The following is a 13240-nucleotide window of genomic DNA, read 5'->3' as shown; positions in this document are numbered from 1 at the left end:
AAAGGTGTGTATATCTACAGAAAGACTGTAAGAACTTCTGGTACTACTAGCATGTTAAATTCTCTGGTAACTGCCCAATCCTGGTTAGGACCAACTGCTTGATTTACATTTGGAAGCAGCTGGATGGCCCTTCTCTAACATTCATACCCATCTCCTTAGGGTGCCAATAAACATACTGTCTATATTGTTTAATACTCTTCACAGTAACAATATCTTTCTCAATAATATTAACCTGAATAAAACAAATGCACTGCTAAGTAGTAAGTTAGGCTGTTTGGTTAGACATTTCCTGTATTTTGTATTTATTTCCTTTCATGCTAATAGCTAAATAACAGATCCAAAGTTACATTATCTTAAATTGAATTAAAATAAGATTTCTCAGCACTTCTTTTTGTATGTGTTAAAAAAAATAAAATAAAAAAATAGAATTTTGAAATTTGAAAGGTCCTGTTCAAATAAAGCCAGAAATGTTTTTTGTTTCATTTTAAGAATGAAATTTACCCTTCGCACCTTCTGTCATTTTCGCATGCATAACTGAAAAAACAAGTAAAACCTTAATATCAAAAATGCTTCAAGCATGCCAAAGCGAAAGGGCTTTTTAAATTCCCCTCTTTTTTTCCAACCAAAAGATCTTTTTACTTCTATTCAGTTCAAAAAAATCACCTCGAATCACATCTCAAATCTTTCTCTAGGTGAAGGACTACACTTGTAACTATAAAAATCTCTTCTAACATAATGTTTGGTTCTTCTTTTCATCACAGGATGAAAACCACCAAGCACAGGAGACCAGAAGCTATAACAAATCACTTCAAGCAGTCTGAAATATATATTCTTGAAGTTATGTATCTGCCAAATAAAAAAAAACCCACAAACCAAAACCACCCCACACAAAACAAAACAAACACCAAACAAAAAAAAAAAAACCCCAAAAACAGCACCACAAACCAAAACCACCCCACACAAAACAAAACAAACACCAAACAAAAAAAAACCCAAAAAACAGAGGAATAAGGGTTTTTTGAGAAGTAAATATTATTACCCCCTTCACTTCAGGAAGCGTTAGACTATGCTCATGTAGTTCAGTCACACCAGACCATGCCTTCAAAGGAACTCCAGCTATGGCTGCCACCTCCTGTTGATATGATTCCTGGACATTATTTTTATCCCAACAGCATCATTATGCAGCAGCCTTTCTTTCACCATGTGACATACAGCAGATGCTAAACATGTCTTATCCACACCCTATTCACCATTTCCCCTCTAAATTTGATGGAAGGAAGCATGTTCCTTCATCATTTAGACCTCACCTGTAACTCCTGAAGCTACACATTCTACCAGGACAAGTGTGGTTCAAACACACTTGAACCCTAGCCAAGGACAGGTTTATTTTATGGCACAACCTAACTAGCACATTCTCAATAACAGACACACTGATGAGACTTTTAGAAAAGCTCCAGACAAAAGGGACAGAAATCCCACCTCCTTTTTCTGAAGGACAGATTAGTCCAACTGCAATCAGGCAGGAGGGACCTTCTCAGCCCTCTGCATCTGCAAGGCAGTTTGTCTCACCTTGCAGCAGTCTCTTTCAATTTAAGACACAGTGAGTTTGTCTGGATAATTAAAAAGTAGTGACGTGGCAGGACACCTCAGACACAAAAGTCCCCTTCACTCCAACAGAAGACCAGATACCCTAGGTAGAGAAAGGCAGAAACAGAAAATGATCCTCTACACTCACAGATGTCAGGTTTTGGCAGTAGCACCCAAGATGTAGATTTTTGTATTTGAGCTGCTAGGTAAATGAATAACAAACTCAGTAAACCTAATTGGGATTTCAGATTCTGTTTTGCTATTTCAGAAAGTATTTACTTCCTCCCTTCAGAGCAAGGTAAACTATACCAGGGACAGCAGGATGCATTTTGGTCTTGATTTATCCACCAATATCATAGAATTAAACAAAGGCTCAGTGTTTACCTCTGTGCACAACAGCTTGACCAGCATATAACTTTGCTTTTTCTTCAAGCACTTTTCTCACATCTATGGAACAGGAAGCTCTGCTCCCATTCTGCCCAGTAACCTTTTCTTTTATATGTTTTCACCACCTGAGTAGTTCACAAAATGAAGTGTAATGACTAGCACCCTGGTAGCAACCTGCAAGAGGCACTGAAACAAATCAAGTGCAGCCACGCTCACTGGTTGACAGCTGTAATGAATTAAATTGCCTATCCCACTTCAATTCATTATGCCTTCCATGAAAAACGACTTAGATGTAAAATGAGCTATTCAAAAACACATTCTGCATTTCTATTAATCTAACAGAGTGAATTGTTTTCTATACTGTAAAGCTAACAACCCTTGTCTGCACAGCACTGCATCACCGCATAAAGCTATAGCGCCCGCCCAGGGAGAAGCTGCAAAGAGGCAACATGGGGATCAAGATGTCACCTTCTAAGGCTGACTTAGAAGCTACCAGTCTGTGAAAAATGTGTTTCATTTGTTTAGATGCCTTCATGTATCTGCCACATCTGTGTCATTTAGTTCCTAAATGAATCCAGTATCCTTTCAGTTTCAGCGATGGAAATTTTTCTTCACTTCTGCGGTGTTCAAGTTTCAGACTGTTGCTCACTGCCACCTGCTGGAGTTTGGGGAATTTTATAGCAGGGAAGGAAAAAAAAAGACAAAACAGCAAGCATTGCAGTGGGGTTTTGTGCATGCTTTTGTTTACCAGATCTACCAACATTATGTCTTGCTACTGTTAGAAAAGTAGAAAAACTTTAATTATTCACTTCTATTTAAAAGCTTTGACCTCTCTTGCCCCAAGAATATCATTACCTGCAGAAGCTGGATGAAGGTAATAAAAGGCAGAACGTGGTAATTTTAACCATACTTTAGTTGTGACCAGGTATTCATAAATATAAAAGGAGAGGCAAAAAGTAACAAAAGGTAATTTAACATTTTAAAGTTCCATTTTCTGGGATAAGCAGCAAAATTTAACTCTACTTTAATATCACTGTGTATTTACAGAATCTAAGAATATCTGCTTTTTATTACTGTGTCTGTTTAAGTCCAGTTTCGAGAGTGCAGTATGTAACAAGTTCCATCCCTAAGTTTAAATTTATTTACAGAAATCAAATGTTTAATTAATGCGGCAGCTGCAAAGAAAAAGATATCTAGAAATATATTAACAAACACACGAAACAGCACATTACTACTACAGAAATACTCCCACAAGCAGCAAGGTAAATTTCACCAGGAAAAGACTGTTCACATCTTAGAAACAGTTTAGCTACCTCAGTGTGGCATTCTATCCAGGCTGTTTAACCCTCTTGCCAACCCTGGTATCCAAAACACACTGCTAGCAGCCCCCAAGGGTCATGAAACTCCAACTATTTAGAACTGTATCACAGCCTTTTGGGAGATTTGAGGAAGTGTTTCAGCTTCCCCATCTTTTCCCTTCCTAAACAGTGTTATTTGGAGGTATGTGTTGTCTTCCAGTACTTCAAGCTTTTTTCTTTTTTTGAAGGTATTATAGAAACATTCTTATTATGCATAATAACAGATTGTTTCAGAATCAATTACAAATAGATGCTGAGCACTGTAAAGTTTCTGCAGCTGTGAAGTGCAAGCTTTTTGCATTACCTGCTTATTTATGTATGGTTCAGCACATGGATGTTTTCACCACTGTGGATACTCACAATAACCAGAATGAGTCGGATAAGATCTGACAGCCAAAAATTTATCCAGACAGAAAGTCATAGCAGTTTATGAGAAAGGCCTAGGCCTCAATACTTCAAAGAGATTTGGATTGTGCACGTACGTATGCCTATTGACTTTACAGCCTTATCACATTGTCAGGATGCAGCTGAGCCAATGAAAGGGCCCTTACTTTCTGGTAGCACATCAAAACCTCAGCCACAGTCTTGCATGTCAAATCAGCTTGATGTACAGCTATTTCTTTTCAACAACACTTAGCTCTAGTCCTTTTCTCCTGCTGTCTGTGAGGAAAGCAGCATTTGTCCTTACTATAACAGAGAAGCTGAGGTACCACCAGGTGAAGCATTTTGCTCCTGTTACAGAGCAGGGCAGCAGCAGGACAACAGTTTTCGCATTACTAGTAATTTCCACTGCAGCACACTTGTTCTAAAGATATTACTTCTTCAGAATAATACACATCTTCTAGCAGGGTCCAGGAGCCATGACCCATTGCTCTAGATGTTGCTGCACAGACTTGGAAACTGACCTGTGTCTGCTTTCAGGGAATTCCCACAACATCCATCTATTTCTTCAAGTTAACTGCCATTCAACTGCAAGGCAGCAGACACGTTACAAAGTCTGCTTTTATTCCAGCATATAGTAAAAGAAGATACCATAGTTTCATGGATTTCCAAAACTGTGACCTTATGACCTCATAAATGTTTTCTAGAACCTAAAATTCACCAGAGTAAGTGGAAATGGAAAGCCAAAGCTCTCCGATGCCTGTTCCTCTAAATTGTTAGCACACGACAAGTACAGCAAAGTGGCAACACAACTGAAATGAGATATGATAAATAACTAATAAAAAAATAATTATATTTTTACATTTACTGCATATTGCTGTGACAGTGCCCAGAGATCAATGGAGAATTGTCTTGTGGTGCCCAGAACCGTACAAACATAAAATAAAGTGACAGCTACAGGCCTGTCGACCTCATGGGCTAAATAAAAAGCTTACAAGGTTAAAGAGATTCTTTCCATCAACTTCAGTAAGCCTTCAGCTGGGCTGTAGGGCATCTGCGATGAGACAGCCACAACAGTCTTCATAAGCACGCACTCCAGTGGCTTGCAGTGCTTCCACTCTTAAAGACAGGAACAGAACAGAGCTAACCAGGCATTTTAAACCCTATTTGTAAAGGCATTCAGATACTCAAAGAAACATAGAAGTGCTTGGATCCAAGTTTGTAAAAGGTATTTGGGTGCACAAGCCCCACTGAAAGAAAGCAGTCCCACAGTAGCTTCAATACCCGAATACCTTTAAAAACTGGGATCTCAGTTTAAAAAAAGAATTAAATAAAAACAAAACCAACAAACAACCAACCAACTTTCTTTGAGAGTACAGTAGTTGACAAAGCTGTCGGCATTGCAAAACAAAAGCTTTTCCTTAGCTTCTTAAGAATAGCAAAGGGTACAGTTCTCACAATAACTCACTTTCCTTTTTAAAACATTGAGAAGGAGCACCTATCACACTACAGCTCTTCCCACTAAAATGCAGAAGATCCTATGCCAAGGTTTGTGACTTTTCTCCCACACCATGGAAACCAGTCAAAGCTCTAATATTCATCCCAGTGAATGCCTTCATAGCATAACAAAACATGACTGATTTATTTTTTGTCCTTCAATATTTTCAGAGACAGCAGGAATGCTACCAGCCTAATAAACTGAAGGACTACGCACGCAGTACTGGAGCCTTTCACTAGCAGGATTCCAAACCATAGAAGGCAGAGTTGGTAAATCAATTTTTATTGAACAAACTTCTTTTTGAACACTTATTCTTGTTCCCCTTTTCAATTAATAGCATTGCTTTCAGGAGAAGATACGGGTGTGGGGGTTTTCTCCCTTCCAGATAAGTAAAGCTTTTAATTTATTCCATTTTGAAAAACAAGTCAGTCATTCTGTGGGTCACACAAATATAAGCTGGCATTTCTAGGATCTATTCTTCTGCACCCTTGATGTGTGGACATACTGCTATCAATCACAGTTCTATGTTTGCCTTGCCTCAAGCAGAGGACACATCCCTCGCTCTTTAAGGGTTAGAGGTTTATGCCCTGTGAAGAAACTGGTAGTATTACACTGAATTTGAATAACAACAAGCATTAAGATCCAATGAATGATATTTTCCAAGAGAAAACAATTCTTCTAGAAGAATGTTTATGTATGAATCTAGCATGAGATTCACAAAGTCATTGTTTGCATATGCTGCATGGCTATTATAAATGCGTATGTGTAGAAGGTTAACCAGAACTGGGAGCAGATATTAAATCTATGAAGCTTGACAGCTTCTTCCACATTAGTAAGCTGCCTGTGTCTTCACATTACACACTTCTCCTCCCACCTTTGGAAAAACATCCCACTCCCTTTAAGTAGCACTGCTGATGGGGGACATAGCTGGGAAAACTGAAGGAAGAAATGTCTCCCAGCTGATATCTCACTTTCATTCTCCCAGTTGTTTTGCTTATTTATTTCACACATCAGAAGCCCAGCTCTCTTAAGACCCTGTTCTCTGCTCTCCCCAACAATACCTCAGAACCAAAAATCCCTAGTAGACTGTAGCTTTTTCTTCTGCAACATCCCCAGTCAGGTTTTCCAACAGCCCACTGCTCTGATAATTCCTCCGCAGTATCCCCAGCTGCACCAGAGCAACTGAGTGTACTGTAGGTACTGACTGGAATATAAATATCATGTGCTATTACCACTGTAAATGCATTATAAGATGCGCCCACCCAGAATCAAGGAGAAAAGAATATTTAATGAAACCCTGAGAAAAAAAAAAATAATCCCTTAAGGCATTATATGATTTCTATCTTATTTTATGGACAAGGGGCTGGTACATACCCTGGCAGCCTCTTTAAGTATTGACTATTATAAAACAAAAACCTAAAAACTTCTCTGTAATCACAGCAAGGTAGCAACCTGCTTCAGCTGTTACTCTCAGTAAAAATAATTTAATGTCATATCAGATAGTGATATACCCAATTGTGTGCAAAACTGTGCATACATTTAAAATTCTGGAACTGGGTTCGGTGTGAATTCATTTTTCAAATATAAATACACATAGGTAAAGAAAGAAAGAACACAAAAATCTCTCCCACACAGGCTAAAAGTGTGTGTAAATGAATACTTAAAGAAATAAAAGCTGGTAGACTTCTCTCTTACAGCTGTTAGACTTGTAAAAAGCAGTTGCTCATTCTTTACTGCTTGCTCTCTGTGAGTGTTTGCAGTCTGGCCAAAAAGAATAGATTGTGCAGTGACTGTGAGCATATGTTAAATAAACACCACCAAAAGCCTACACTGAGGAAATTAAAGTTTAGAATCAGTAGCAAAAGTGCAGAAACACAGAATTAAAACTATTGCTCCATTGCAATTATGAAGTCTGACTACCTTTACCTGCAGGTCGCACTTAATAGTCCTGGTCCTGCAACCTTTGTTTACACCAGTAACCCTTTTTCTTGGTAAATGTCCCCTTGGACTTAGTGCTGAAGTCTTTATTCAGATAAAACTCCCATTGAGCTGACCTGAATATATGGATTTTCTCATAGGAAAAGAACATTCCTCAGCATTAGAGTATATTGTTCAATATTTGTAAAAATATCTGTTTAGATTAAGGATGGGACTTCAAACATGAACTTGGGCTCCTTTGCTTTACATAATTACAGCTGAATTGCTTTTCTATCATTGTAACTGCTTATACTAAACCTGAGCTTCCAGGTTCCAGTTGAAATCACAGTTAATAAAATAAGCTGCATATCTGAGAAGTTTTCAATAAACAAAAGAAGTGAGGAAGGAAATAATATTATGCACATTTTACAGATGAGAAACTGAAGTTTAGAATAAGTAAGACTCCCCTGGTATACCATAAAGGTCACCACTCACACCAGATCCCTTGAGCTTCAGAGCAAGGATTTAAGCCCAAAGAAATCTTCAGTTTCCCCTGTTTTCCCTCATTTAATAAATTTGCTTATTCGTTTGTAATTAGATTTGGCAAAAAAAATGTACTGCTTAGTGAAGTGAGAGGGTAACCCTAATACTCTCAAATTAAAAGAAAATTTTGTGCAGGGAAGTTTCCATCTCTGTATTCCCACACAGCTGTAAAATGCACTTCTGCTCCTGTCAGTGTACACTGATTAAGAATGTAAGAATGGCCTCTGTGGATCAAAATAGAAATTAATTTAGTTATATCTCCTCTACAAGAATATCCAACAACAAATTTACAGAAAAAGCATAAAAACAGAGTAAATGTGCAGTGATACTGCCCCTGAATATCCTCTCAACGTCCAACAATCTATGGTTCTGGGACTTCTATGCTGAGTATCTTGCAATATGCAGCTTTAACTGCATTGAGCAGTGACACTGAATATGTAACATGGAAAAATAAGACTATAAACTCATTGCAACTTTAAGACAACATGAATCCAGCTGTGAGGCAATAGCAGACTATTTCCTTTTTTCCCTTGTGTAGCTTGCCTTTTCAGCATTTTATATATTAGTATGGAAATCCAAAGCTAAAAGGTCCTATTAGTACTGAAAGGCATTACTACCAAGTTGTGACGCTGTTTTGGAAAGTGTTTACATACTAGTAAAGATGTGTCACAAATATTTAGTCTAGAGAAAGCTTTCTAGCTATAAATATAACTGAAAATAAGTGCTATGAGTACTCTACTAGCTCAGTAGAAATGCAAGGTATGGCTAGTGTTTACCAGGAAACTGAAGTTCGAGACAGTGAGGAACGGGAAGGAAGAAGTGTGACAAAACAGATGAGAGGATGTAACCTCCAAGACTAACTCAAGGAATTTTGGCATGAAAAAACAACATACAATATTAAGTAGTTAGGCATAACTTTTGGTCATAACTGAATAACTAAACATAACTAAACATGGGAACTACAGACCAGTTAGTCTCACCTCTGTCCCTGGGAAGGTGATGGAGAGACTCATTCTAGATGTCTTCTCCAAACAAGTTGAAGAGTGGGGGGTTATTGGAAGTGGGCAACACGGGTTTACCAAGGGTAAATCATGTATGACCAATCTGATAGCCTTCTATGATGCCATAACCGGTTGGTTGGATGAGGGGAGGGCAGCAGATGTCATCTACCTTGACTTCAGCAAGGCTTTTGACACTGTCTCCCATAACATCCTCATTGGGAAACTGAGGCAGTATGGGCTGGATGAGGGGACAGTGAGGTGGATTGAGAACTGGCTGTGTGACAGGACTCAAAGGGTAATGATTAATGGAGCAGGTTCAAGTTGGAAGCCTGTAACCAGTGGAGTCCCCCAGGGGTCAATACTTGGACCCGTGCTGTTTAATATATTCATCAGTGACATGGACGAGGGGACAGAGTGTATCCTCAGCAAGTTTGCCGATGATACCAAACTGGGAGGAGTGGCTGACACCCCAGAGGGCTGTGCTGCCATCCAGCGAGACTTGGACAGGCTGGAGGGATGGGCAAAGAAGAACCTCATGAGGTTAAACAGGGAAAAGTGTAGGGTCCTGCACATGGGGAAAAAGAGTCCAGCGAAGGGCAACAAAGATGATTCAAGGATTGGAACATCTCCCTTATGAGGAGAGACAGAGAGCTGGGACTCTTTAGTCTGGAGAAGAGAAGGCTGAGGGGAGACCTTATCAACGCCTACAAGTATCTCAAGGGAGGGTTGAAGGAGGAGGGAGCCAGACTCTTTTCAGTGGTTCCCACTGAGAGGACGAGGGGCAACGGGCACAAGTTGGAACATAAGAGGTTCCACTCAAATATGAGGAGAAACTTCTTCACGGTGAGGGTGACAGAGCCCTGGAACAGGCTGCCCAGGGAGGTTGTGGAGTCCCCTTCCTTGGAGATTTTCAAGACCCGCCTGGATGCAGTCCTGAGTAACATGCTCTAGCTCTAGGCAATCCTGCTTCAGCAGGGGAGTTGGACTAGATGATCTCTATGGTCCCTTCCAACTCTAGAAATTCAGTGAAATTCAGTGAAATTCTTTAATCCCATTATTGACAGGCTGAGACAGCTGGGGTTGTTCAGCCTGGAGAAGAGAAGGCTCTGGGGAGACCTTGTAGCGGCCTTTCAATATCTGAAGGGAGCCTACAGGAGAGCCAGAGAGGGACTCTTTGTCAGGAAATGTAGTGATAGGACAAGGGGCAACGGTTTTAAATTGGAAGAGGGGAGATTTAGATTAGATATTTGAAAGAAATTCTTTCCTGTGAGGGTGGTGAGACACTGGAACAGGTTGCCCAGGGAGGTCGTGGATGCCCCATCCCTGGAGGTGTTCAAGGCCAGGCTGGATGGGGCTTTGGGCAACCTGGTCTAGTGGGAGGTGTTCCTGCTCATGGCAGGGGGGTTGGAACTAGGTGATCTTTAAGGTCCCTTCCAACCCAAACCATTCTATGATTTTATGATCTATGATTATATATTGACTAAATTACTGTCTATTGAGAAACACAAGCTTTGCATGACAGATGATAATAAGGTATGACTCCACAGTTCAGAAAGATAAACTCTAAACAGCCACAGGTAAGAATTGCAAATTACATTATTATATTAGAAGCATGCTCCAATCCTACCTAAATAATTGCTAGAATTAAGAGACCAATAGTTAATCTTGTAGGTCATTCTACAAAGCTCTACTTCAAACCACCAAAGAGAAAAACAAGACAAATATTTTTTCTGAGGAAACAATGTTAAACTTATATTTGAATTCTGCTTTGAATTGTTAATAATGTTTTTTGCAGCATAAGTAACACAGTAAATGATGATTCTCCAAAATGACTCTATGCTCTTCCAAACCTCCCCAAACGGCCATTTACCGTGATTCCCATCTAAAACCTGAACAACACAGGCAGCTGTTGTGCTCTGCTGCTCCTGATGCCGACCACTCTTGTCTCATTGTTCCATTTTCCCATGTTTGCTGTACCCACCTGCTGCCTGTTTATACATAGATTATAGTCTTTGGGACAGGGATCACATCTTTGTTCTATATTTGTACAACATCTGCCACCTAGTAACTGACTACAAACGGAATTACTTCTCACTGAAGAAAAAAAAAAAAAACAGGCAGACAGACATTGTCTAAAGAGAAGTGAGATTTGTTTCCTAGTTTTGCTTTCACGATCAGACACATTCTATAAAAATATTTTTTTTAAGTAGATTCATTAATTCATTTTCCCAGCTACCATGAGGCAGTTGAGGAGGCCATTGTTCCATATACTAAGAAACAAGACTTCTCAAATTACTATAATTATTTTGCATTGCAACGCTTAGAATTCAAAGAACTTGTAATGAAAAATAGCATGAACTGGAGTACCATTTTAGCATGAAAATGGTTCTTGAAGCAAAGCGAGATGAATATTGGCTAGAGATTCAAAATTCATCATGCATCACAAATTAGACATATCTCTGCACTTGGCACTCCTGAAAATAAAACAGCCTTCAAGTATGTGATACTGGACGCTTAGAAATCAAAGCGTCCAAACTGCTTCTGAATCTCATTCTTTGATAGTAACTTCTTATATAACTACCCATATTTACAGGGAACATCGGATTGAATTGATTCTGTGAATTATTTTATTGTCAGTGTATTATTCCCCATCCTATTCAAGAACATACCATCCAGAACAAGCAGCTCAAATCCAGTATTTGGATTTGAGCGTTTGCTTCTCTAACAATCTCCTCTGCTTACAGATCCTCTACTGCTGTTCCACTTTGCATTTCTATTTTGGTATTGACAGATTTTCCAGAAAGCCCCTAATAGAATGATGAGAGTATTACTTAAGAGTTTATTATATTACATATATCCTTAATGTCTTTGCCTTTAGAATGTGCAAGATACACTTGTGTACCGATGTAACTAATGAAGTTGCGTAAATCAAAGAATTTAATCCTATGTAATTCAAGGTTTAGGCTGCATGCCTCGTTTACAAGTAGACTCTTCATGTGCATTTGTAGCTTCCATTTCTGTGCAATCTCCTACTTTCTGTTATAACTTATTGGCACCTTCCTTTAGCAGTGGCTATAAACTACCGTAGAGCACCATTGTGCCATTTAAGTCTGCCTTTCAAAACTTACTACTTTACATTAGAACATAGTGAGTGAAGGACTAGAAAAAAGTCATGATAGAGAAATCAAGTGAGAGTCACCTCTGTGTCCCTGCTGCAGTATCTCAGCGATTTTCCCCACAAATCTCTCAGTGCTTTAATACCTTTGTACCATGTTCTTCTCTCCACCTTATTTCTAGAGAAGTTCTTCTAATATATTGTTTGATCTTAGAAAAAATTACCTTGTCTGAAAGTAGAGATGGGGACTGCTCAGGCTGATGTAGGGTTACTGGGAAAGCAGTAAACAGTGACCATAAAATCAATGGTGAATCATGGTAACTTTCATTGCTTCGATTAGTGTTACATGTTTCATATGACACATACTCAGGTCCTTTTCTCCAGTTATATAAAACAAAAAAAATTTACTTAGAACCCCTTACCACTAGCCACAGAGCATCAACGTAAGCTTTTCACATTGTATTTAGTGTATTTTTTCTTGTTTTATTGGTTACCTGCATAAGCTGGGACAATGAAGTGAAAGACTTTACTAAATAAACATTATGTTGTCCTCAACATGCCTGCCTTGGCAATCATACCCAAAAAAGGTCATCATACTCCAAAACTTCATCCTTAGTGAAGTCTGAGTTAGTAGTTCCATTCTTCAAAGGCAACTTATTAAAATACTTGCATATACCAGAAAAAAAAAAACAGCATAGCAAGAGATAAGCATATATTTGATATACTTCCTGTAATGAAATAGTTTTCCCCTTCACCTTTGTCTTCCTTGGTGCACCAGTAAACTACAACATTTAATTTCACAAGCCCTTCTAAACAACCATGCCCTGAGTATCAGACTTGCTACTTCAGGCTGGAAAAGACAGACATATTTCTGCAGATGGAATGTATTACTAGATATTCCCTTTCCTTTATATTTCGGGTAACACAGACTCTGGTGATCTCAGCTGAGGTAGTACCTCAAAGGAGAGAGATGTTTTCTTCAGTAGGAAGAGACCATACCTTTTTGGCTTAAGGTGTCCTAGTACAGCAATAATGCATTTTCAACATCATTTGGATCTTATAACAGGCACTACTAAATCAGGTCTACCAAATCCAGTACTTATCATAAAGGCTCATAAGGATGCCTTTGAAAAGGGTTATTCCTTCAGAAGGAACCATTGAAAGGTCCTACACCACCACATGCTTTTGTCACAGACTGGGAATATAGCCATTGCATGATCCCCAACTGTGTCTTACCTGCCTCGCGTTAAGGTATATCTATATCTAAAAAAATAAAAATAAGTCACTCTGCAGCTAGATGACTTCTTTATAGCAAAGAAAAAAGCTGAAGTGATTTCATACCAAATACATACAGAATGACACAATACCATGGGGGATACATTGTCCTGGGGGTTTTAGTATCAACACACATCTTTACACCCATAAGTTTGGTAGTTAATGCCTTAGCTGTGAT

The sequence above is a fragment of the Calidris pugnax genome, unplaced genomic scaffold (genome assembly GCF_001431845.1).
Source record: "Calidris pugnax isolate Ruff unplaced genomic scaffold, ASM143184v1 scaffold18, whole genome shotgun sequence".
In the NCBI taxonomy this organism is placed as follows: domain Eukaryota; kingdom Metazoa; phylum Chordata; class Aves; order Charadriiformes; family Scolopacidae; genus Calidris; species Calidris pugnax.
Note: the sequence above shows the minus strand (reverse complement) of the source record.